The following is a 25,598-nucleotide window of genomic DNA, read 5'->3' as shown; positions in this document are numbered from 1 at the left end:
AGAGCGTAGTAGAATGTATTTCTCTGTAGTAAAGCGTATTTCTCTGTAGTAGAGTGTAGTAGCGTGTAGTAGAGCGTAGTAGCGTGTAGTAGAGCGTAGTAGAATGTATTTCTCTGTAGTTAAGCGTATTTCTCTGTAGTAGAGTGTAGTAGCCTGTAGTAGCTTGTAGTAGAGTGTAGTAGCGTGTAGTAGAGCGTAGTAGAATGTATTTCTCTGTAGTAGAGCGTATTTCTCTGTAGTAAAGCGAATTTCCCTGTAGTAGAGTGTAGTAGCGTGTAGTAGAGCGTAGTAGCGTGTAGTAGAGCGTAGTAGAATGTATTTCTCTGTAGTAAAGCGTATTTCTCTGTAGTAGAGTGTAGTAGCCTGTAGTAGCTTGTAGTAGAGTGTAGTAGCGTGTAGTAGAGCGTAGTAGAATGTATTTCTCTGTAGTAAAGCGTATTTCTCTGTAGTAGAGTGTAGTAGCGTGTAGTAGCTTGTAGTAGAGTGTAGTAGAGCGTACTTCTCTGTAGTAGAGCGTATTTCTCTGTAGTAAAGCGAATTTCTCTGTAGTAGAGTGTAGTAGCGTGTCGTAGAGCGTAGTAGAGCGTATTTCTCTGTAGTAGAGTGTAGTAGCCTGTAGTAGCTTGTAGTAGAGTGTAGTAGCGTGTAGTGGAGCGTAGTAGAATGTATTTCTCTGTAGTAAAGCGTATTTCTCTGTAGTAGAGCGTAGTAGCGTGTAGTAGAGCGTAGTAGCGTGTAGTAGAGCGTAGTAGAATGTATTTCTCTGTAGTAAAGCGTATTTCTCTGTAGTAGAGTGTAGCAGCCTGTAGTAGCTTGTAGTAGAGTGTAGTAGCGTGTAGTAGAGCGTAGTAGAATGTATTTCTCTGTAGTAAAGCGTATTTCTCTGTAGTAGAGTGTAGTAGCGTGTAGTAGAGCGTAGTAGCGTGTAGTAGAGCTTAGTAGAATGTATTTCTCTGTAGTAAAGCGTATTTCTCTGTAGTAGAGTGTAGTAGCGTGTAGTAGCTTGTAGTAGAGTGTAGTAGAGCGTATTTCTCTGTAGTAGAGCGTATTTCTCTGTAGTAAAGCGAATTTCTCTGTAGTAGAGTGTAGTAGCGTGTCGTAGAGCGTAGTAGAGCGTATTTCTCTGTAGTAGAGTGTAGTAGCCTGTAGTAGCTTGTAGTAGAGTGTAGTAGCGTGTAGTGGAGCGTAGTAGAATGTATATCTCTGTAGTAAAGCGTATTTCTCTGTAGTAGAGCGTAGTAGCGTGTAGTAGAGCGTAGTAGCGTGTAGTAGAGCGTAGTAGAATGTATTTCTCTGTAGTAAAGCGTATTTCTCTGTAGTAGAGTGTAGCAGCCTGTAGTAGCTTGTAGTAGAGTGTAGTAGCGTGTAGTAGAGCGTAGTAGAATGTATTTCTCTGTAGTAAAGCGTATTTCTTTGTAGTAGAGCGTACTAGCTTGTAGTAGAGTGTGGTAGCTTGTAGTAGAGTGTAGTAGCCTGTAGTAGAGCGTAGTAGAATGTATTTCTCTGTAGTAAAGCGTATTTCTCTGTAGTAGAGTGTAGCAGCCTGTAGTAGCTTGTAGTAGAGTGTAGTAGCGTGTAGTAGAGCGTAGTAGAATGTATTTCTCTGTAGTAAAGCGTATTTCTTTGTAGTAGAGCGTACTAGCTTGTAGTAGAGTGTGGTAGCTTGTAGTAGAGTGTAGTAGCCTGTAGTAGAGCGTAGTAGAATGTATTTCTCTGTAGTAAAGCGTATTTCTCTGTAGTAGAGTGTAGTAGCCTGTAGTAGAGCGTAGTAGCTTGTAGTAGAGTGTAGTAGCTTGTAGTAGAATGTAGTAGCCTGTAGTAGAACGTAGTAGAATGTATTTCTCTGTAGTAAAGCGTATTTCTTTGTAGTAGAGTGTAGTAGCCTGTAGTAGAGTGTAGTAGCGTGTAGTAGGGCGTAGTAGAATGTATTTCTCTGTAGTAAAGCGTATTTTTCTGTAGTAGAGTGTAGTAGCCTGTAGTAGAGTGTATTTCTCTGTAGTAAAGAGGCGTTCATAATGGTCTCGCACTATATACAAACGAAAAATTATCGTGACATCTTCGCACAAAGAGATTCTTATCAGTACATCACTTGTAGTTGGTAGATAAGCAAGGGATGATGGCCGATTCGCCAGTGGTCATCATAATATCAGAGACAAAGAAACAAATTTAGCAGACACGCCTAAATATTCATTTTCAATTTCACATCCTGTGTTTTACCGCGCTTACCCAACGAGACATGATCCGTTTGTTTGAGCCTTAGAGAATACATTACAAGCAATGTATGTCCTAAATACCATGAGTGTTCACTATTATGCTTTGTATTCATACATCAATCGTCAATTCCTCACAAGTTACTTTGGGGATATTAATTTTGCTCTTGATTGTTGAATGTCTAGTTGCGGTTTTATGAAAGAATAGTCGAAATTTCTATCTTTGAGCTGGAACGTGAACAACCAGTGTGTAATGTCATCCATACTTCATAATTTTCAAGTACAGAAATTGTTACTTTAAAATTGCTCTACCGTGTTTAGTATTTGCGAAAACACTACAAAAGTCTTCATGGAAAAAATAAATGAAGCCTTTTCAATGTAGTTTATATGTTCAAACGCAATTCATGATAGCCGTTCACTGGGTGAAGCAAAACTAAATTTGGATATGTTTACATCCTACAAAGAGCTTTTTCTCAGTAAATCAAGTGTAGTTGGCAGATAAACAAGGCATAAACGTTGATTTGCCAGTGTTCATCATAATATCACATACAAAGAAGCAAATTTAGGAGACCCGTCTAAATATTCCTTTTCAATTTCACATCTTGTGTTCTTCTGCGCTCACCCAACGAGTTCGAAATACCCTCAATGCTCAATGAACAAATACAACTGGTAAACGAGACGGAAGACAACCCATTTATCCCAGATGCCGGAGAAAATGATTGATGCGACTCCTTTAGAGACGATCGTAGACGAGGACGAAGAAGGCAATAGTGATATTGAGATCGATTAGTGTTTGTTTTTATTATACTTTTAGAAATATATGTTGTGTTTATTAAAATTGTTGTTTTTATTTTTTAGCACACTAAGACTTTTGCATAATTTTATAAGTCCCCTCCCATTTAACCCCCCGCCACGCCCCTCCCAATTAAGCCCCGTCCCCCAAAACCCATTTTGACAAATAAGCCCCCAGGGGCCTAATCGATCACTAACGGGTAGACGTAATAGATCTTTTACGGTTGCGCAAAGCATTCTAGGTAATCACTATGACAAAATACAACACCGCTGCTAGCAGGGTGCGGTGGCGTGGTTTTTCTGTTTATACAAGTTAATTTTTAATCAATTCTTGTATATTTTACACAAAAAAATTAATTAAAAAAGCTAAAAAGTTAAATCAAGTGAGCTTGATGGCTTCGGTTAAAGATATTAAATGTTTGCAGAATTTTTTAGAACTTTCTATGGCTGAACTTCAATTTTTCCTTTCCCGGCGTGGGCTTCCAACATCTGGATCACATGGAACGTTGGCTGTAAGAGCTCTGATTGCTCATGAGCAAAAAGTAGAAGTAAAAGCCACTGCTGAACATACAATTTGCTTCTGCGTAACATGCGAAAAGACATTTGATTCAGACGAAGAGCTGACTTGGAGTGTTTGGAAGGGTAAGTCGGTTTAAAATAACTGAAACAATTACCCTTTTTGGTTGGTTCGTTTTTAACGTAATTTCGAACGTTTTCTTCTCCCTTTAAAATTTGAACTGTACATTCTAATTTAAGTAGTTGTGGATTAAAATTTGCCATACACTCAATTATAGTGCCGTATTTTTCCTGCGCGCGCATGATAGTCTAATTAGTCTACGATAGCCTATTTAGGCGATTTATCTCTCCTAATTAGGCTATCAACATGGTTTTTGCTGCCTATCGCTGTTCTGTTACATAGTCGCAATGATTTTATTAGCTAAAAATATTCTATAGAACCCCTTTTTGATGGTCCAAATATATTTTTCTTTATTATTAGCGTTTAGTTTGTTTTGATTTAGAACGTATGCGCTGTGATACGGCTTCTTTGTTTTACGGCTACGGTTGCTTCTGAACAAAGGCTAAATTTCCCGCGAGCATATTTTCAACATGGTGGCGCATAGCCTAAATAGACTATTTCTCGTCTAATTAGCCGATTCAAAGACTTTTGACGTATAATTTTTAGTTCCGCGAAGCAAATTACATGAAATTTTACTTGACCAAAGACGACTTGACAGGCCACTGGATAGCCAAAAAAACATGGCGCAACTATACGTCGTTTCCGTTATATTTAACAAAGAAGATAGCAAATCGCCTAAATAAGAGATACTCGCCTAAATAGTCTATGAAAAATCTCCTAACTAAGCTACTAGCCTAATTTGGCGTGATAGCCTAATTTGCGGTTATCCCTGACTGTTTCTGATTAGTTTGTTTACATTTTTACCTCCATTTCTGCGTGCGCATCGGGTATTACATAATCACTTAGATGCGTGCGCAAGTAAATATCAGGACTGTGATTCCATGTATTGGTATTCCATCTAATCATGTGCAAAATTTGATTGTTGTTTTAAAGATGAGAATAGATTTCAGCTATAAAATGGCTACTGACCGGTTTTGATTCTGCCCTGTAAAATACAAAGCCATTTGTCAGGGGCACAGACCTCACAAGCTCGGTCTGTACTTTTGAGCCAGGCTTTGTATTTCACAGTACGTTATCAAAACCGGTCAGTATTTATTTATTAATGATTAGGCGGACGTCACAAATATTTGGTTAGAGTCACCCGACTGACCCTAATTTTTTGATCGAAATTTTTGATATACTGAGTCGGAAAAACTAAAATGACAAAAAATATTATACGCTTGTTGTCTCTCCACAGCAATTGCAGCGATTGTTGTGCTTCGCTTTAAAATGTGAAAAGTGTTCACGCGGAAACTGCCGGAGGTGCCAAAGTTATCATTAAACATCGGTGATTTAATGGCGCGCGTTAATGGCTGGATGGTTGGATAAAATTTTTCGAAATTTTGAGTTATCATTCGCCGATCTACCAACCGACTTTATTTTTGGTGCTCAAATGACTCTAACACCAGATATTTGTGACGTCCGCCTTATGTAATTTGGATGCCAGCTATCGTTCAAAGTGTTTCCACTCTTTGAAGGCTTGAAATGCATAAAGAACTGTCAATTCTGAATTCCAGCTTGTATTAAGGCTTTCGGTGGTAAAGTAGCTGTATATTTATTTTTACTATAAAGCCAATGTTTAGCTAGCTACTAATAAAAAGCCTGTAATTAGTAAGTTAAAAAGAACACCCACTGTGCTGAATGATAAAAGATAAATGGGCTGTGGTATTTCTTTTGAATAAACTTCACTTCTTTTATTCTGAACTTCTGGTAACCAATTAAACCGGGGCTATGGTAACATTCAGATTCACTCACCCATGTTTAATCTCCGTCAAGAGGAATCGAGCCCCGGTCAGAGTACAAGAGCTATAACCACTAATCTATGGCCCCACAAGTAACCTCGAGATTTCCTCCTTTACACAAACCAGGGTTTCAAATAACCTGGAAAATACTTAAACTTGAAGTATAGACCTATATTCTGAAATTTTAAAAGTAAATCTCAATTATTACGATACACAACATTACTACAATATATCATTGGCTATCGGTTGTCTTTTCAGAAATGGAAAAGGATGCAGCCTGAAAGGAAAGCTGAAATATTGAGGTATCAGAAAATATCTATAAAAATAATTTGATGGCTCAAAAGGTTTGACTCACTGATGGTATGACAATACTGGGATCTATTAAAGATTAAAATTGAAGAGGCGTCCAGGGCCTCAATCTTGACAGTCCCACCAGTGAATCAGAACTAGAGATCAAGACTATCACTGTATAACATATGCACATTTTACCAGGAATTCCATGAAAAAAACAACACACATGAATCTATATTGGAGAATTTGCGCATCCAATTTTTTAATTTTTAGTATTCACTTATTGAATGGTTTAAAAGTGTTAAATATATTAACACATTGTTTTGTCGGTAGAAGTAACCTATAGCAAATATATACTGCAGGAATACATGACAAAGGGAGGGCTATGTCGTACGATGTTGTATTCACTGCAATCATCTACTATTTCGTTTGCCGTGTCAATCCGCCCCTCAACATGGCCGCAGATTATCTTTTCACAGCAGGTTATATTTTCTCGTAACGATTGTGTTCCTTACTAAAAGACATTCTTTTTTAAACTCTAATTCCATTTCAATCTTTTGCTCCATACAATTCTTTTTTTCGTGGGCAAGATGCATGTGCATTGATGTTTTAAAACAGATGATCATTCCAATTTATTTTAAAAAAATTTATAATTTGTTAGGATTTGTGCATTTAATGTTTACAAAATCAAGATTTTTAATTTTAAAAATGTTACCACAAGATTTTTAGTTCCGTAAATTCTCAGTGATCTGCTGTTAAAGACCAAAAAATAACTTTTTGAGGAAAATGATGATAATAGGTATAATTTACATATAAAAATTGATTCTTTCCAGTATACAATTTCTGGCAACAATAACTTACGCTGTTGATTGTCATAATACTTATTACAGCCATTCATTGGAAAGCCATGCTATTAATGGTACACATTAACTGTGGAAATTTCCTATTAAAAAGTTTAAATTGGTGTTGTTGTTTTTTTCAATTATCTGCTGAATAATAATTTTATAAAAAGATTAAAAAATAATTTTTTGAGGAAAACGTTAGTTTTTAAAATCTGATGTGGTGGAAAAGTAGGCCAGGGTTGATTTTTTATATAAAGAGAATATTTTTTTAAATATAACATGAAATGCAGCTAATTCCATACTGAATACATGTTCTGAAAGAGCTGGCACATTTATATTTATTTTTGAAAAAAAGAGACAGTGTACGTCATCTATTCAAAGATATCTGAGTTAAGCATATAATTATATTTCTGTAGCCTGAACTAATTTTGTTAATTATTTTGAGTAAGCTTATTTTTTAAAGAAAGACAAATAGTGCTGTGTGTTCACTTTAGTAGTAGGAATACTTTTTGCCACTTGAAATACAATTGATCCGAAGATATTTTTTGTCTTGTATGAAAGAAATTTGGACAATACTTTAAGGCAAGAACTTCTATTGTTCTTTGCTCACGTGATCATTATTGGGAAATCTTTTCTTCTTTAATGTTAGATGTGGCCATGCTGGCTTTATGCATATTGTTTGATTTTAATTCGGGTTGCACTGAAAAATTATTATATAAAAAACTCAATTTTAATACCTCAAAGAAAACTTAGTTAAAGGAGCACTCCAGTGAAAAAAAAATATTTAAAAAATAGAATCGGATAATTCTCTTCATGAAAAAGACTTTACAAAGCTACAGCCACACGACTTCGAACCTCTTCTGTCTCACAAGGGAGAAATTAATAATGATGCAAAGTGATGAGGTGTCTTTTACTGGCTCAAGCAACGTTCTTAGCAAAATATTTTTTTTTTTTAAGAAATAAATATACTTAATCGCTTTTTTTAACATTCTTTTCGTCAAAAAACTTTATCATTTGCTTCATTAAAAAATCTTTCATACTTTACAAGCCAATTTATTTTTTTTACAGTTCAGCAATATTTTTCCTCTGCACGCGCTTTTTTTGCGCACAAATGTAAACAAATTTTATGTAACGTTGAAATTTTCTCCGTGATGGAGGACCATTGAAATGCGTGATATAAAATCAAATAATGTTCAGGTCTAGATAAGTTGGTAAAACGGGGTATTATTATTGTATAAAAAAAAATCAATCTTATGATTATGGTAGGTCATAAATGTGTTGCAGAAGCTACTGACTTACAAGTGGTTGTTTTGACAAAGCTGTTTTAGAAACTGCATTATCAGCATTACATGCAGCCGTTATAAAGTTACAAAGATTGAAGAAAATGGGTACATTTACCCCCTGAAAATACTTGGCATGTCCTTCCATCAAAAAAGCTTCTTTTTTGAAAAACAAAGAATAGAAACTTGAGTGCTACAAAAGATACATGTGTAACTAGAAAGCTTTTTGTCAGTGTTTGTATTGGAAATTCGTATAATGTTCTCTTATTTAATATAAAAATGTACAAAACGCTATTTGGTTGAGTTCTGTGGATATAAGTACAAATATTGAGATGAGAAGAAATGAGAAACTTTAATCGCGTTCACTAGCTAAAATGGCATTTTTACAAAGTGGCAGAGTATCTTAATATGGAAGTTTATTTCCTGCAGATATCTTTTAAAAGAACTATCTGTGAAGTGCACCAACCAAATATAAAAACTTTGATAGCTTGGTAGATCACCTGCACGACGTATTTTGTTTAGCCGTTTTTGAGTTCTTTCTTTTTCACAGACGGGATTCTGTGAAAACTTACTTCTTTACACTTCTCTGATCGATCGGTACATAGAAACACAGAGCAACTAACCATTTTTTAAAGATTTAAACGTAAATTACATACAAAAAGCGATTTAATGTAAGCTGTATTTATAGGTCTTAACATGCGCTTGCTTAAACTTTCTGCACGATGTGATGTCATTATTTATAATCGGGTCCAGTCCGAAATGAAATCGCGCCTGTCTGTTTTTTATGAGAAAAAAATTGAATATGCGAAGGCTTGTACAACAATTTTAAATAAGAAAAACAAGTAAAGTAAGTTTTTTTTGATTTCTTATGCTTTTCTGAGTACGTATAAAACAAACAAAAAAAAGAAAAGTGATTTTTACTGGAGTTCCCCTTTAACTAGGCTAGACATGTCTGAAATCTGTACAATCCTTGTTAAACTGAGACAGTGTAGAGATACTGCTAACTTGGTACCATAATTATTCAAATAAGTAGTCAAATTTTTATTCAGTATATTGACTTTCAGGAGGGACATGTTATATGTACAGGTAATATGGCCAGTTGAAATACCCCTAAGTTGAATTATATCCCTCTCTTCAGTCAGCTAATTTCCTACCTCAAGGCTTTATTGCGACTTATGCTGAAAAATTGAATAAGCAATTTCTGAAACTTTTACACCCTGTTTTAATTTATAACAATCGTGGAGTGGTGGAGTTAGTTTTACAGTGTAATGATTTTAAAAACTAGATAAATTTTTGTTGTTTTAATTTAATGATGATGCGCGATGTTTTTTGTTCACAACTCTTCTCGGGATTTTTCTGTTCTAATTTATACTTTGCTTTTTATGTTAATCAATTTGGTGGTAATTTTTGCTTCTTTACTGTTTTTTTTGTTTTTTTTTTGTATTTCTAATGCAGGTAAAACCAAAAAAAACTTTGATGAAAATGATTCTTGGAAGAGTGGGATAAGGAAGTTTTCTGGTAACAAAATTAGTTTTGTGTAAATACTGATACTATGTGTGACCTTTTGTATTTCTGTGTTATGTTATTTAAAAAATATTTCCATTGTTGTAAAACCATGAAAGTTATTGGTTCGAATCCAATCCATCTTTAAAAGGTGGTAGTTCAAATGGAAGAACAACATGGTGTGTAATTAGTTTCCTACTGCAACAAACAATAATGCAAATCAATTCAAAAAATTTTACAAACAAATGTTTCAAAAAAAGAGGTAACTATAAGAAAAGAAATGAAAGAAGGAAATTTTTTAATTTACTCGGGATATACGTGCAGTTATTCAGGTTTTGCTGAGCTATAACTACAATCATGTTCATAAATTATTGAAAAAACGGCTTTTGAGGCTTTTTTCAGAGTTTCCCCCCTCTCCCCCTACAGTCAGTGTTGATTTTGTGTTGATTTGTGCCCCAAAATACTGCCGGCGACTCTGGAAAAGACCTCCAACCAACACTGAAGAGTGGGGGGAGGGGGAAAGTGGTTTTTCCAAAACTATTATGAACATGATTGTCTCTATAATGTGAGACTTAGTTTTTTTAAGTGGCTTTTTTTTTTACAAAAGCTTTTGTGTGCGTTTGTGTTGGCTGAATTAAGGACAAGTACTACTTTGTCATTCCATATACCGTGCATGCAGAGCTGGTTGGTTTTCTTGTTTCATAAACTAGGTTCCAGGCCTCCTAATGTCTGTTTGTTTCTTATTGTTTGTCGTATGTGGCAAGAGCTTTTATATGCTTATATATTGTATATACATGACTAAAATTGTTCTTTGTATAACATAGACACTTTGTAGTATAAAAGAAATGGAAAACACACACGTTCCACACACGTTCCGCACACGTTCCACTCAAGTTCCATAGCCAAGTGTACAAGAGGAGACTGCAGTAGCACACGTTCCACACGTTCCGTCAATTTTTTATAAAAATTAAAATTTACTTCAATTTCATTGAATTTGACGGTACGTGTGGAACGTGTTCAATTTAGGTGCAACCGATGGTGGAGCACCTTGGAACGGGTGTGGAACGTGTACGGAACGTGTGAAACGTGTCATCAAAGCAAAATTTTGGCTCTAAACAAGGGCAACCCGTTTTCAATTTTTTTATGTCATTTACAGACAATCATGTTCATAAATTATTGGAAAAACGGCTTTTGAGGCTTTTTTCAGAGTTTCCCCCCTCCCCCAACAGTCAGTGTTGATTTTGTGTTGATTTGTGCCCCAAAATACTGCCGGCGACTCTGGAAAAGACCTCCAACCAACACTGAAGAGTGGGGGGAGGGGGAAAGTGGTTTTTCCAAAACTATTATGAACATGATTGTAGTTGCCATGTGAAAATCAAATCCAATAAGTAAAATTTAGTTAAAAAAATAATTTTTTGAGGAAACTAATTTATCACACCGCAGTTTGTAACATGTAATTGGTAATAATGTAATAATGTAATTGGTTCAAGAAGCTTGAAAGGTGGATATATTTTGGATAAGGTAGAAGATTGGATTAATGAATTAAAGATGCTGAGTAAAATTGCTAAAACAGAGTCGCAAGGGACATAAAGTTGTTTTATCAGTGGCTGGCTACAAGCATAAATTAACATACTGTATGCAAACATACCACACATAATATAATTATTGGAAGAAGTACTCGTAGTTATTAATTCGAATTAATACCAGCACTGACGGGAGGTATTAAAGTAAACAATAACGAGAGACAACTGCTGTCACTCCCGGTTAAACTTGGTCGTCTTACGAATATTCTAAAACTTATCACAAATAACTGAATATCTTGGTAAACAAATAAAAAAACAGACTCGACAATATGAAGAAGATCCAGAACTGAAACAACAGAAAAAACAATCAAACAAAATAAAAATTGCTAAGATTAGTGTCATTCTTGATCATGTCAGAAGTGAAATGTGTAAGCAGGAAATCAGACTGAACGATATCAACCAGGAAGCAGTGTATCTAGTTGACTGACTACCTTCAAGGAACGAGAGATACACAATTAACAAGCTATGCTTCTGGGCTCAGATTCGAATTTCAAGTTCACAATTGATCATGCTTTGTCATGCAAATAATGTGGCTTCCTTTCGCTTAGACAATGAAATCCGTAATGTCACGGGGATGTAACTAAAAGAGGTTTGTCATGATGTTACATTGAACCGTGTCTACAACAGTTACCTGGTGAGCCATTGAGCCAGTGGACAGCGAATGTTTCTCAGGAATCGAGAGTTATGTATGCACAAGAGGCTTTTGGAACACTGGTCAAATGGCATTTTTAGATGCGAAGGTGTGCTACCAAAAGCATATGATGTAAATAAAATGGAAAAAAAGAAAAATTACAATAAACTTATTTTGCAAGTAGAGCATGAAACTTTACCGCCACTAGCGATATCCGTGTGTGGCGGAATGGGTCGCGTGTGTCGAAAGTTCTATACTCGGCTTTCTGAAATGATTTCTGAAAAGCGTAAACAACATTTTTTAAAACTTTCAGCATGGATATGACGTAACATTTGTTTTGCGCTTATCAAGTCTATATGCATATGTGTTCGATGAAGTCGATCAGTCTTTTCATCTAACCTTGTCACATCTCTGTCAGTGGATCCTAAAGTAGTTCTGCTACCTTTATATATCATACTTATGTCGACATCAACTGAATAGCATTTTTCTTTTAATAAAGCGGCGATATTTCGGTATAGAAAAATTATAACAAATTATTTTATTGAAATGTATGTACAGTTGACTCTCTCTAATCCGAATCTCAAGGGGGATAATTCTCTTTCAGATTACAGAGAGTCGGATAGTAGAAAGTAGATTATGAGAGTTTCTTAAGGAAAATTGACGCTGATTTTTAATTTGTTCGGATTATAGTTAAAAATTCGGATAATAGAGATTCGGATCGGAGAGAGTCAACTGTATATACGTTTTAATTAAATATAATGTTCAAAAAAGGACCATAATTTTTTTGTAACATACTGTGTGCTTCTATGCTACCTTCGTGTAGTATGGATGGAGCATGATGACGGGTCTATTCAGAGCAATACGCTAACTATCTTGTGAACTGCCTTAGTCTATTAGAATTACTAAAACCTTTTAGAAATAACTCAACAAATTTTACTGTTTTGCAAAAAAAAAAATGCTAGAGTACTATTTCTTTTTAGGAGTCAAAATATACCCAATATTAGCTAAATCAAATTCTATTCATACTATTATTACCTAATAGCTATTTTCAACCGGTTATTATGAGAAAGTCGTAGCGTTCAATGGCTAGAGAGCCTTAAGAACGGGCCTAGGACAGCACAATATAACTTAACTTCGTAGCAACCATAACAGTCATAACTCAATTTTATTTAGCTAGTTAGACTATATTAATAACTATGTCCCTCCAATAGTTTTTCTAACAGCTACGAACAAAAAAAGTCCATATACATTTTTATCATTTTTGTCATAAGGTTTTAGTTTTAAAAATATTGAAAGTTCAAAATCACATTAAACTGCTTCCTATGAACAGCAAAAAAAACATATGATACACACAAGTATTTTTCTGAAATATCGTTTTTATTTGTGTATGGATAGTTATTCAACTCTACTGCTTGTTTCAATATCTCTCTTTTGATAGATGTATGGATAGGTGTCCCACATTCCTTCATTTTTGCTGCGTCGAATAAAGTATTCCGTGAATTGAGCTGTTAGAACATCTAAGGTTGGCGTGCTAAATATTTTAATTCGCGCGAAGGGTAAGATCAAAAAATGCGTTTTTCAAATGATGCATGTATATTGATAAAATCTCTATTTTTATAAGGTATGGATGGATCTCTCATTTGATTGGTTGTTTACTGAGTAGAACTAATTTTGTATACACAGGTCTGCTAGGACATGCTGTATGTTTTTCCGCCTGAAGGTATTTTGCAAAATATCCTTTTAATATTGTATGGTGGTATGGATCGGTCTCCCTTGTTCCTGCTTCTTACTGAGTGCAATAAAGTCTTCCCGTGAATTTACATGCTAGGACATCTGATATTATCGCGCGTGATTGTTATCGGAGTGGAATGAAGTGTTTTTAGACATATCTGGTAGGGTCTTCTTCTTGATTGCTTCTTTGTGGTGTAGAATAAAGTTTCGCTTTTGATTCGCTTACTAGCTAAATCTCCTTTTTAGTAGTGTATGGATGGATATCTAACATTATATTCAGCGTGAAAGGCAACTTCCAAAATTCTCATTTCAAATGATGTATGGATAGGTCTAACACTCTTGTGCCTGTTTTCTGAGTGGAATAAAGTCTTTTCTCGAATTGGCCGACCAAGAGATTTAATACTTCACCTTTCGCGATAGCGTTTTTATCAGATATCTTTTAGGTTGTATGTCAGGATCTTTTGCTCCCTTGCCTGTTTACAAAGTAGAAGAAAGGCTTTTTTATTCGCTTGCTAGAACATTGAACATTTCATTTGGTGCGAGCTTCTTCCTACAAGGTGCGAGAGAGCTTTAACAAAATCTTTGATGTATGCACATGCAATGATATACGCACGCGCGTGCTACTCGCCCTTTCGATTTTTGAGTAGAAAAAAGTGATCGTTGGACCGTTTTTTATTCTGTTCTTTTTTTTATATTGCGTAAGATTATTCCCTAAAATACTTTTTTAATGATGAATTGATAGGTTTCGCTACTTGTCTAATTGTTTTTTAATCAGAATAAGATTTGCCTTGTTTAGCTTCACAAAACATTCAATATCGTATATATTGCGGGAATGGTTTCCTAAATTTTGTTTTCAGTATTGTATGTGTAGGTGTGGATGTGCCAGGCTAATTGCCTAAATATTTACCCTAATAGGACATCTTTCCCAATTACTTAATTCAATTCGCTTGCTTGTGTACTGACTAGAATAAAGTTCCCCTTGCTTTTTTGTTTCCGAACAAACTCGTTAAAATTTAGAACAGTTGTACACATTTCATGTGATAAAAAAAGACCTTAAATGTTAATCGAGATATTTAGTAGGCCTTTGCGTTTTAATTCTTAGTATTTAACCAGAATTTTAAAATTTGTTTAACGATGAATTTCACGTTGCAAAAATTAAATGCGTACGGTACGGTATGGATGGATGCGTTGTTTTATGAATGACGAGCATATGCCATAACCCATTGGGTAATTAATTACTCTGCAAGTAATAAAAGAGACACAGTTACATTAATACATGCAGCCATGCTGCCGAGCATGGTGATACATACTAACTTTCTGCAGCCCTTCCCTGGCCTCTTCCCAGCTGAACTTGTGTTATGTTATAAAAGTACAACGTCGTCCGTAGCGAGGTTATAATAATACAACCTCGTCCCTGGCTATAATCGCTGTTGCGATGTCAGAAAAATACAACTAGTAGCTTTTTAAACGTCCTGGATATTTACGTTACACTTTAATAAGGGACATTAAATTAACGTGAATTTTTAAAAAAATCTGGCTAAAAAGCGAAAATAGCCGAAAACCAGTTGGCTGCAACAATGTTTTCAGATAGGTGGCTACACCCTTTACTTTAAAAAAAATTTTGGCGAAAGTCTAAAGTTTGTTAATTCAAGGAGACAACAGTTTCAACAAACCTGTAATACTTAGCTACGGTTTTTAACTCACAATTAATTTTGTAACAACAAGCTTTATGATGTGTTTTTATTTGAAGTGACATTGAATTTCGTGAATTCCAAGTAAATTAAGTCTATTGTTGCAAGACTATGAAAGTTATTGGTTCGAATCCAATCCATCTTTAAAAGGTGGTAGTTCAAATTAAAGAACAACAAGGTGTGCAGTAATTAGTTTCATACTGCAACAAACAATAATCCAAATCAATTCAAAATTTGTAATTCATTCAGTAATACACTTATTCTATCTTTTTGTGTGCAAAATTGCGGTGTAATAGAATAAACTACATTAATCTCCGGTATTTTAATTATTTTTAATTGCCATTGATCATAAGAACCGCCGTACGCTTTGTTACCCAGTCTTTTGTAACCACATCATCAAGTTCTATCCAAGCCAGTACCGGTAAGTAACGATATGGAGGAGATTCTTATTTATCTTTTGCTGCTTTTTTAAAATGGAAACAAATCAGAAATTTAAGCTCTTCGAATTTTTCTACCGTGATTAATCAAAAGTTAAGGCTCTTTACATTGCTTTTTAATGGTTCGACAACGAAGATTTGAACAGCCAGATTTGAATAGTAAAGTTGTTGGGTTTTGACAAGGTTTAAAATGTTCTCCTTATGACATTTTTGACTTCTAAGGGCTTTGTTTTTACAACATACTCACTATAAAAAACGGACAATATATCGATAATGTAGAATTGATATTATGTCCATATGCACTGCAATGAACGGGCTTCTAAATATTGACATATTGACCATATGTATGAAAAATGGATATATTGATGATTTTTTCAGGAAATCCGAGAATCCATATAATATAGAGACCTGGTGACTATGTCAGGACGGAGCGCATCGCTGCTGCGTCTATCCGCTGCACTGCAGGGCGCTTCGCGGTTTACGGACTACTGCATCCTTGTTCCCCATCCTCTTCCCTGTTTCAAACAAGGAAATATAACACTAAGATTTATTTATTAACGTCATCATCAGGTATCTACAAACTTGAGAAGCCGCCACTTACACTAGGCTGAGTCTGTAGCCAGGATACCCAGCTCAACCTTCCATAACATTTCATATCATACTTTATGACTAGCCTAGTTATTTAAGCTTTCTTTGATAGAGAAAGAAAAAATTGATCGTAAAGGCGGTTTGAAGGGAAAACGCTGGGTCTCCTGGCTAAATTTGTGGCTAGACAGACTCGTTTTTTCACAGAACTGTGCGTTTCTCTGCACGATAGTCGTTTAGGGGACGTAGGTAATGTTTATTTACAGGTAATCAAGATTCTAATATGAAAGTGGAAAACAATAAACTGCCGTCATTAGCTAGGAGGGGGAGAGGTGGGGGTGGCTTTTGGAGATGGCCAGTCAGTTAGGCGCGTACAAGAGTTATCTTACCTTCTTTCTTGCCTCCAGCGGTGAGTTAGGGGGCCACCAATCCATACTGTGTATTTTACCGTGGTCACTCACAAACAGAGTTGTTTGCCATGGTATAGACAACCGCAAAAAACTAAATTGTTTAAAAAGGATAACTACCATAACACAAGAACTCACAGTATAGTACTAAATTTGCACAAAGTAAAAGGCTAAGAGTATAAAATATCAATTGTTTAATAACATTCTATGAAGTATTCTATAATGGAAAATCATTTGAGACTTACGTAATCAGCATGAGATAGTTTGTTGGGAAAGGTTGCTGAATATTGTTCCATTATTTAAAAAAATGACCGCTGAGCGAATGTAAATTGGAGGTGGTTGTTTATCTACACTAGGTACACTAGGTAACTTGTGAGTGAAGTGCAGAGCAAGTATATTTCGAGCTAAAAATGGTTCCTTCCTGATCAATATAGTAAATTTCAAAAGGAATAATTGAAACAAGAACGTATTGAAATTTCAATAAACACATTGAAAATGTGTATGTACTCTTCAAAAAACAATCACACAATGGTTCCATGGCGAAAATCTATTTCATGAAATTTAAATTCACTTTTCGAAAGTGTTCTTCAATTCAATTCAATCTTGCTAAATTTGTATGATTAAAGTAGGTAAGATATATTCTATCATCTGAATATATCTTCTTGTTTCATGCAAAAGATCTAGAGTGGATCTCAACAAAGAATTATCCTGCTAGCAAAATGGAAAAGTTGCTCCGTGAAAAACTTGAAAATAACAACAGCAAGCGAAAAGGACAACGACACCTTATTTCATGGGCAGAAGCAATGCATATAAGGACAAACAAGAAACAAAGAAGGCAGATAATAAAAGGAGGATTGAATTACATAGTATGTAAATCTGTGGAGACGTTGATAAAGACTTCATGAAATGTTATAACACCATTGCGGGGACATTGGTGTACCTCGTGTTGAGGAGAAGTCTGGCGAAGACAGTGATTTTGATTTCCCATGGATGGAAAATACAGAGATTGATGGTAAGTAGAATTGTTGTTACATTTCTTGACACTTCATATATCATGATTTTACACTCATTGTGAAAACATTCGGGTTGAGGTACTGTAGGGTTTAAAAAATAGTGGCAACAACGAAAATGAGTTGTTGAAAAGATGCGAAGAAGAAGTCGGCATACTCAAAAAAGAAATGTCTAGCTACTGGCTTTTTTACAGTATAATTGGAAAATGAGATAGATGTCAATAGCTTCAACTTATATGCGAATGAGGTATGCTGAATGCTTCTTTTGCCTAATTGTGCTGCTAGTTTATATTTATATTTTTTTTTTTTTGGTTTTGTCAAATGTTCAGGATTCTTCTTTATTGTGTGCTTCTGATTGGGATATCTTAACAACAGCTCTTGCAGTTTTAAAACTTAGGATTAGATATGGTTTCTCAAATGCTTTTCTATGACATTTTTTTATATTTCAGTGCTTACCAATGGCGAAAAGGTTAATCCTGAAGAGAGGCATGTTTCCCTGTCCGGCTCAGACAGTGACCCGGAATAATGTAGCTGTTATCGTCTGTATTTATTATTTGAACTACCATAGCTCTTTTCCGGGATTACATATTTTTTTAAGATTTCGTATCGTATCCGAAATCTTGTTTAAACGGGCTTTTTCCTCCTTCGTTTTCCTTCTTATCCTTCTCACTCATTTCACACAGTATGTTCTATTGTTTGTAATCTCTTTAATAATAGCCGTCGTCTGTCTGTCTGTGTGTCCGCGAAAGCCGTGTCCCGTAACGGAAACACGAATTTTTAAAATGCGCATCAATACCAAATGCGATATATTTCTGTCCACTTTGTTGCAACGGGTTAATTTGAAGGACGGACGACCCCGTGGATTTTTACACGGGCTAACGACTAGTCTCTTTAATAATAGCCGTATTTTGTCTGTCTGTCTGCGATAGGCGAGTCCCGTGGCGGAAACACGAAATGCGATATATAAAGGACGGGCGACCCCGTGGAATTTTCCACGGGTTAACGGCTAGTCTCTATAATAATAGCCGTCGTCTGTCTGTCTCTGCGCGGACCTCCGCTGAGTTAGAAAATGATGTTGCGGAAACACGAATATCAAATGCGATATATTTTTATCCACTTTGCTGCGACAGGTAAATATAAAGGACGGGCGACTAATCAACGACTAGTCAATTTATATTATCAACTTGTGTCAAGTCATTAAAGTATGTTTCTGAACTATAAAGGGAATGAAATAAATTGAATTTGTTCCGAAATCTTTTAGCCTGCAAGGACTTTTCATTCTACTTTAATCAAGAAGAGAAAAACTAATAGCTCTATACTATATTTCAACTATTTGTAGAATATATATTTTTCCCTTTTTAACAAGTAGTTAATTGCTTCTTAGAATAATACAAGACGTATAATATACGTAAAACTAGCACACCTCATACGTGACACTGTATTATACATACTCATTTGTGGAAATAAATTGAAATCAATCACAATGGGCTATCAAACGGAAAGTGAATGTCTCAATATCATTCCCTATGTAATATATTAAAAAGGATGACCACAAGCTTGATCATATTATTTTTAAAGTAATCATATAAAAAACTTCCTATATTAACAAAAAGCAATTCATAAAGAAGTAGCAATCTTTTTGTGAAACATTCTGTGATGCCACGGATGCTAATTGTTTTGACTTTCGTAGTGCATGAGCATATTTTTAGAAAGTAGCTTTTAGTCTGTGAAATACACAAACACCACTAGATTTCATCAAGACTCTACAACTATAAACTACAATCGTTCAATATATATTAACAATTGTTTCACAAAAAACGGATTCTTCTATATTCGAAAGCATACAGATTAATCCTTAGCAAAGACGGCGTGATACATATTTGCCGAAAACTTTGTTCCGGTATACGTTAACAAGTTTTAATGTTGTGAAACAAAAAAAGGTTTCTTTCAACCAAGAGATAATCGGCATATACAAAAGTATTCAGGTCTTAATTCATCGAAACAAGACAAGTAGAGTTCGTATATGTGACAATACCTTAGACACATTTCATTTTCAATTAAGCGAAACGAGAGAAACATGGAGCGCTTAATTGATAATGGCATAGACAAGTGCCGACTTCGGTGATTTTTGGTCTAAAATTTAGTTTTATATTGTCTAAATTGAACGAAACAAGAGAAACATGGAGCGTTTAACTGATATTATCATAGACAAGCGCCAAATTCGGTAACTTTTGTTCTGAAATTTTATATTCCGGCCAAAATTGAATGTCAAAAAGTATTATCTAAAAGGTTATGAAAGGCCCAATTCACCAAAACAACTGAACCTGTTATGTATAGATTGCTTCTAGAAACATGACCATTTTCCTGAATTTTTATCAATGGCCTAGCTCACCAAAACAAGTAATTCTATTATGTACGGATTGCTTCTAGAAACAGGATCTTTTTCCTGAATGTTTATCAATGGCTCAATTTACCGAAATAACCGCATCTGTGATATATGGATTGCTTCTAGAAATAGGAGCTTTTTCCTGAATGCTTAACAATGGCCCAATCCACCGAAACAACTGAATCTGAGATGTATGGATTGCTTCTAAAACAGGAGCTTTTTTCTAAATTTTTATCAAGGGTCTTATTTACGGAAACAACCGTATCTCTTACGTAATACTGATCACTCGCCTTTACTAATGGTATTTGGAACATACATTGCTTGTGATGTATTCTGTTAGACTCAAACAAACTGATCATGTCTCGTTGGGTAAGCGCAGTAAAACACAAGATGTGAAATTGAAAATGAATATTTAGGCGTGTCTGCTAAATTTGTTTCTTTGTCTCTGATATTATGATGACCACTGGCGAATCGGCCATCATGGCTTGTTTATCTACCAACTACAATTGATGTACTGATAAGAATCTTTTGTGGGAGGATGTCCAGATAATTTTTCGTTTGTATATAGTGCGAGACCATCATGGCGATGGTAGTCACTTGAACGCCGTTTTCCCCAGTTCAATTTAACTGAAAAGTTAGAATATTTTTTGAAACTATTTGTATGCAGCTTAACTGCTGTAAACCCCTGCGCTTCTTAACAGGCTACTACACTCTACTACAAGCTACTACACTCTACTACAACCTACTACACTCTACTACAAGCTACTACGCTCTACTACAGGCTACTACACTCTACTACAGAAAAATACGCTTTACCACAGAGAAATACATTCTACTACAGAGAATTACGCTCTACTACACTCTACTACAAGCTACTACACTCTACTACAGGCTACTACACTCTGCTACAGAGAAATACGCTTTACTACAGAGAAATACATTCTACTACGCTCTACTACACGCTACTACGCTCTACTACACGCTACTACACTCTACTACAGAGAAATACGCTTTACTACAGAGAAATACATTCTACTACGCTCTACTACACGCTACTACACTCTACTACAAGCTACTACAGGCTACTACACTCTACTACAGAGAAATACGCTTTACTACAGAGAAATACATTTTACTACGCTCTACTACACGCTACTACGCTCTACTACACGCTACTACACTCTACTACAGAGAAATACGCTTTACTACAGAGAAATACATTCTACTACGCTCTACTACACGCTACTACACTCTACTACAGGCTACTACAGGCTACTACACTCTACTACAGAGAAATACGCTTTACTACAGAGAAATACATTCTACTACGCTCTACTACACGCTACTACACTCTACTACAAGCTACTACAGGCTACTACACTCTACTACAGAGAAATACGCTTTACTACAGAGAAATACATTCTACTACGCTCTACTACACGCTACTACGCTCTACTACACGATACTACACTCTACTACAGAGAAATACGCTTTACTACAGAGAAATACATTCTACTACGCTCTACTACACGCTACTACACTCTACTACAGGCTACTACAGGCTACTACACTCTACTACAGAGAAATACGCTTTACTACAGAGAAATACATTCTACTACGCTCTACTACACGCTACTACACTCTACTACAAGCTACTACAGGCTACTACACTCTACTACAGAGAAATACGCTTTACTACAGAGAAATACATTCTACTACGCTCTACTACACGCTACTACGCTCTACTACACGCTACTACACTCTACTACAGAGAAATACGCTTTACTACAGAGAAATACATTCTACTACGCTCTACTACACGCTACTACACTCTACTACAGGCTACTACAGGCTACTACACTCTACTACAGAGAAATACGCTTTACTACAGAGAAATACATTCTACTACGCTCTACTACACGCTACTACGCTCTACTACACGCTACTACACTCTACTACAGAGAAATACGCTTTACTACAGAGAAAAACATTCTACTACGCTCTACTACACGCTACTACACTCTACTACAAGCTACTACAGGCTACTACACTCTACTACAGAGAAATACGCTTTACTACAGAGAAATACATTCTACTACGCTCTACTACACGCTACTACGCTCTACTACACGCTACTACACTCTACTACAGAGAAATACGCTTTACTACAGAGAAATACATTCTACTACGCTCTACTACACGCTACTACACGCTACTACGCTCTACTACACGCTACTACACTCTACTACAGAGAAATACGCTTTACTACAGAGAAATACATTCTACTACGCTCTACTACACGCTACTACACTCTACTACGCTCTACTACACGCTACTACACTCTACTACAGAGAAATTCGCTTTACTACAGAGAAATACGCTCTACTACAGAGAAATACGCTCTACTACACTCTACTACAAGCTACTACACTCTACTACAAGCTACTACAGGCTACTACACTCTACTACAGAGAAATACGCTTTACTACAGAGAAATACATTCTACTACGCTCTACTACAGGCTACTACACTTGAGCTTTATGGAGAATAGCACATCATTATCTCCACAAGCCTTGGGAACGTACATAGGTCTAACACATGTTGAATACTATATCTCCTTTATATTCAGGAAGTAATACGTGGACGACTTACCAACAAAAAGCGCGCGGTAAATAAACTCGACCAGCAGATTTTTTTTCATAAATATTTAGTTAGTTCTAACCGTTTTCGCAGGGGCTCGCTTTTCATTTGAATGGCTTTTCAATCATTAAATTTGTTTTTCATTGGGACAGCGGCGTCATTTCTCACTACACTTTCCACAAGGATCCGCGTTTCGTTTCTAATGATCTTTTGATTCTATATACAGTGGAATTTCTCTATCTCGAATTCGCAAAGGGACCAAAACATTTGTTCGAGATAGAGAAAGTTCGAGATAAAGAAGGGAAAATACCTTAGGCAGACCACAAAGGGACCGAGACTTTAGTTCGACATAGAGAGAAGTTAGAGATAGAGAGTAGTCGAGATAGAGAGATTCCACTGTATATCAATACGACATGTTTAAAATACATATGTATATCCATCTGCGGACAGAGTTCGCATATGACTAAAATAGTTGGCATATCTTCCTTCTTTCTTTACAACTTTCACGTTTGATACATGGGCACACTCTCAACACTGAAAACAAGAGTAACTTTATCGATTATTTCTTGTTTCAGTGCAGAGATAGTTTACAGAGGTTGTCATGTTTACCTTTTCTAAAAAGCTTACAAAATGTACTTTCCTGTGGATGCAAAAGCAAGTCCAAGTTTTTTCCTGGTCATTGAAAACTGATTTGAAATTAGAGTTTGATTTTTACCATTTCTATATCCGCAACTCTGAATTGGCCTCCAGGTCACGTGACATATTTTATTGATTTAGTTTTAGTTAGCTTTTTTGCGATATATACTTTTATTGCATTTTCATTAGTCTGAAGAGGTTACAAATAAATATGTTAACACTATAGTGACGTAATTTTTCTGTTTTCCAAAAAAATTTAGGACTTCAAAGGTTTTAAGACAATTTATTTAAATGATTTCCAATCCGTTGTGTATGATATGCAATGTTTAACATTTAAACTCATATTAGAAGATGGTAGGACCACACCCTGAGATTTTAACTCTTGTTAAATGTTACAAAGTGGTCATACGGTTGCTGTCAAAAATGAGATGCATTAGTTACAGAAGAAAACAGCTCCTAAACTTACCAGCGGTTAAAGAGTTTTGCGAAATATGAATTAAAAAGAAAACGAACGATCAAAACTATGGAAGCTACTATGAAAAGTGTTTTGAAAATACGTATGATTGATTTGTGCGTGTAGACTTAGAATTTCACTCAAGAGTGCTAAGCATACCTGGCAAGAACGTACTCGCATACACAAAAGTTTTATTACGATACCATCATAATACTTACTTGGTGACAAAAAGCCTAGCCAACTACCGAGGATAAAAAATATACCTGGCATTAAATTAAGGGCCAGGCGGGTAAGTAGCAATATGATGGGGAACTGTCTTCGTATATCGGAACGGAACGATCGCACGGGAGAAACTTATCAATGTCTGTATGCCATAAAAACGCAGAAAAGTGTGGTATAAAGAAACTGGGTTTTTCAGACTGTCAAAGTTGCTTAACAAATATACCTTTTTTTATAAATCGAATTATTTAAAAAAAAAGGGCTAAAAAAAGGTGATAAGAAAAACAGCAAAAGAGTGCTGGAATCAGTACGTAGATGTCTAAGACAAATATGTCTTTCTTGATAAATTTAAAATCGAAGCTTTTTGTAGACAGTTTGGAGCATATAAACGAGGCAATATGCCACTATAAAATATCAGTATTGATTGTGATAATTACAGAAAAGAAATAATGTTTTTTTATCTATAACAATATTTCGTAAATTATTGATCCCACGCGGTTTTTGTACAGTGCGCAGGCCCCCGAGTATTCGCGAATAGCAGATACGATAAAATAGTGATCTCGAGTTTCTGCCGGCCATGTAACTCGGTTTACCGTACAAATGTGTAAGTCCCTAACTTTGCAACTTCCTAGCTTCCCGGTTTTGTAACTTGTCGCTTTGACATAATTGTTACTGAACACCTTTCGTTGATCACGTCTGAAAATATAAGTGATGATGATATAATTACTTCTTAGAATTTAAAACTCTACGGTGGAGAGCATATATGCATATTTTTTCGGATGTCGGCATTTGAAATTTTTTTTTCACAAGCTTACCCACCTCACGCCTCGCCAACTCACCAACTTACAACTAGAACACTTACCAAACTCCTATGTAAACCGGAGTATGTGTAAAAAAAAGAGAGAGAAAATAGTATAGAATGTATAATAAATTTCTGCCTCAGGGGCACCTAGAATGATATGACCATTTGAAAATTATGTAGCCATATTTGCACCTCAAAGAACCAACAAATAGTGACACTCCCAATTCTGTTGTTTAATTGACATTTGGGAAGTGGTGTGGTGGACACAATAAAAACTTAAGACATCTAGAGTTAGTCACTAAGTTTGCGCATATTTTAAAGCAGCTAAATGGGGCGACCAGCGATATTTTTTAAAAAATAATTTTTTGAGGAAACAATTTTAAAAACGTCATGGTTAACACGGTACACACGCTTCATTTATAAGAATATCAAATCTCAAACTGGGCCTGGTCATCATTTTATTTCTCTATTGTTTTTCATTTATATTTCTTTTTCTAAACAATAGGCTAATTTTTTGACCTGAAATACCAGCAAAAAAAAACTGATTTTTATAAAAGCGTGATGCATTATCACCAAAATAAACAAAGGGGAGACGATGGTTGTGTGGACGAGTGTAAGGGTTGCTAAAAAAGCAAAACGAGGAAAACGGTTGTGTAGAACAACTTCAAAAAAAGTGAAAATAGTGTACACCTGCATGCTTTTTTTAAGTACATGCTTTATAAGAATACAAGGCTGGAATTTTTGGTTAAACACAATTGGCTATTGTTTAAATAACAGAGATATAAAAATAATGACCAGCCTGGTTAGAATTTTGATGTTCTTATACATAAAGCATGTAATAGATTTCAAATGAAATATATGCGCCGAGTTGATTTACTGCGTCTATGCCTTACGTTAGCTGGTATAAAGAAGGGAAGTTACGAAATTTAAGACTTTGATGCACCCGGTCAAGGACCTGGACGTTGTGTTCAGTATTTTGAAGAAAAAACACTTTGTGCTCGGGAATGTTAATCCACATGCCAAAAAATTGTCCGTTGTCGGACACCCCGA

The 25,598-nt window shown here is 35.6% G+C and overlaps 2 long non-coding RNA genes across 2 annotated transcripts; both read left to right on the top strand.

Moving 5' to 3' along the window:
- Window positions 1-3,284: 3,284 nt before the first annotated feature.
- LOC130662621 (uncharacterized) lies at window positions 3,285-13,232 on the top strand. Its single transcript, XR_008989060.1, has 2 exons — window positions 3,285-3,644; window positions 5,679-13,232. It is a non-coding gene; the product is annotated as an uncharacterized LOC130662621 (long non-coding RNA).
- A 2,480-nt stretch (window positions 13,233-15,712) lies between these two features.
- Window positions 15,713-16,908, top strand: LOC130662622 (uncharacterized). The gene is made up of 2 exons (XR_008989061.1): window positions 15,713-15,854; window positions 16,409-16,908. It is a non-coding gene; the product is annotated as an uncharacterized LOC130662622 (long non-coding RNA).
- Window positions 16,909-25,598: the final 8,690 nt, after the last annotated feature.

Source organism: Hydractinia symbiolongicarpus, chromosome 10, assembly GCF_029227915.1.
Source record: "Hydractinia symbiolongicarpus strain clone_291-10 chromosome 10, HSymV2.1, whole genome shotgun sequence".
In the NCBI taxonomy this organism is placed as follows: domain Eukaryota; kingdom Metazoa; phylum Cnidaria; class Hydrozoa; order Anthoathecata; family Hydractiniidae; genus Hydractinia; species Hydractinia symbiolongicarpus.
This window is presented reverse-complemented; position numbering and strand designations above follow the sequence as displayed.